Here is a 2,241-nt window from a genome sequence, read left to right as displayed (position 1 = left end):
TTTTAGCCTTTGTGAAAACATTAACCTATAACGCATTGATTGGAAAGATCATATCCGACGGTTGAAACAAGGGGGACTTGCAGATCCCTTTTAATGTGAAAGACTTAGAAAAGTATTGATGATCTAAGCTGTTCAAAGAGCTACTTACAGTAATTTTCATAAAACGTAGATCTAAAAGCATCGTCAACGGCGCATTTAGTCCACCAAAAGTAGATGAATCCTAATCTTCCCATCAGCCTACAATCTAAACTATGACTAAGAGAATACCACCAGTAGTTGACACTGCTTAGTCGCTGACAATATAAAAAAAATAAAAAACTTCATTAACATGAAAAACGCAGGCACTAAAAAAAAAGCTAAGACCAAGCTGAAATGTAAGTATTGCTAATTTAAACATCATTTTATAACTTAGATTTTTTTACACAATTTTATTAATTCTCTTCTTAAGTTATTTTTCCTTTAAACGTGTCAACCATTTTGAAATATTAGCTTTGTTAGTGCAGTGTCAATTACTGATAGTTATACTATAGAGGATATATAGTACAAAGTTGTACAGCAAAGAATCTTTTTTGTAGATAACTAATAACTTCAATAGCAAAGAAATAAATGAATACCTTTGTGTCGAGAAGTAACGGGAAATAAGCAACGTTTTATAGCACAAATATACAGGCTACTGCATACACGTGATTCGAAGCTTCAAGGAATCTCATTTTCAATGCAAAATTGTGAGCTTTTGGATGCAAAGACATCCAGTAAAAGCTATCGGATGTCTTTACATCCAAAAGAGCTTTTACCGGATACCTTTACATTTAAAAGCTCACAAAATTTTGAGTTGAAAATGGGGTTCCTTAAAACTCCGAAACACGTGTATGCAGTAATCTGTATGCTACAAAACGTTGGTTTTTTTCCTGCAACTTCAATAGTTCTTTATCCGATGTTTTCTAATTTAAAAACCTAGTCTTCGGATTTTGCTATCTTGCAGATGTGCGTCTTATGTGGGACGAGGGGGAGGTGCTCAAATAATATCACTAGGAAGTGGCTGCAAAAGTGCAGGCATTATAATGCATGAGCTGATGCATACTTTAGGCTTCTTGCATGAGCAGAGTCGACCGGATAGAGATAATCACGTCATGGTCAAATGGGAAAACATCAAAGAGGGTAAGGCTAAGTTTTATACACTCATTCGGGGTACCTTTTAACCACACTTTCTCTACTTTAAAACTGGCATACTCATATTTTTATAGTGTTAGCTTTTTTTTTACAAAACGGAAGAAACACTCCTAAAGAAGCGTACAAATGATGCAAAATGACGAAATAATAATTTTTAAATTTATTTAGGCAAATAATTAGCAAGGTTTTTGCTATATCCTACAATTTAGAGTTCCTAGAACACACGTTAGAAATGGAATGTTGCAAAATAAAATATTTTAGTAAAAGTAGAGTAAGTAAATGCAGCAAAATGAAATGTCTAAATTCTTAGTAACTTCACTTAGTGTTTTACAATGTTACAAGATCTCTTTTATTTACAATGCTGCATTCCGAAGTGTTCTCTTATAACAACTTCTAAAAACAGTTTCCAAACAGCAGCTTCAAAATTAAGTCATTTCACATCAATTAAAATGATTTTTTAAATCGTTCCCACCTGAAAACTCCGAAATGGATGAAATTTTGTAGAAGTGCAGATATGTCATTAAAACTAACCTATGCAATTTTTCAGCTTACATGATTCAAATCTTGGAGGATCAGCTTAATGAAACGACTCGCCATGTTTAGACTAAGGTAGTGAAATCCTACTGGAGGCTCTAAAATGTAGGGGGTTTAAGTACGTTTGTTTGTTAAAATGTTCTAGTATATTTGTGAGTTTAAGCTCATTAGGTTTTGCTTTGCACGCATTAAACTCTTGACAGAGGGGGTTCTGGATTTCAGTATGTCCGAAAATCTAAACAAAAATAACTTAAGTTCATACTTCTTAATTCTACAGTCTAAATTCTTGTTTTCAAGGTATTACAGGCTAAGGGTGTAAGATTTTGTAGCAGATTGTTTGATTGTCATCCTTCAAAATCCTTCGGATGAAAATTAGCCTGTTTTCAATGCGCTGTAGCTAAAGTTTGTCACCTTCTACGTCCTTTTCGTTACTACTGTTACAAATGAGATGTTTTCTTATTAAAATAGGTTTTATTTTTATGGATAGTGATCTTTTAGATAGGGATGAAAAAAGGAGCTGGAAATGCTGTCGGGTGT

This window comes from Uloborus diversus, chromosome 1 (assembly GCF_026930045.1).
Source record: "Uloborus diversus isolate 005 chromosome 1, Udiv.v.3.1, whole genome shotgun sequence".
NCBI lineage: Eukaryota > Metazoa > Arthropoda > Arachnida > Araneae > Uloboridae > Uloborus > Uloborus diversus.
This window is presented reverse-complemented; position numbering follows the sequence as displayed.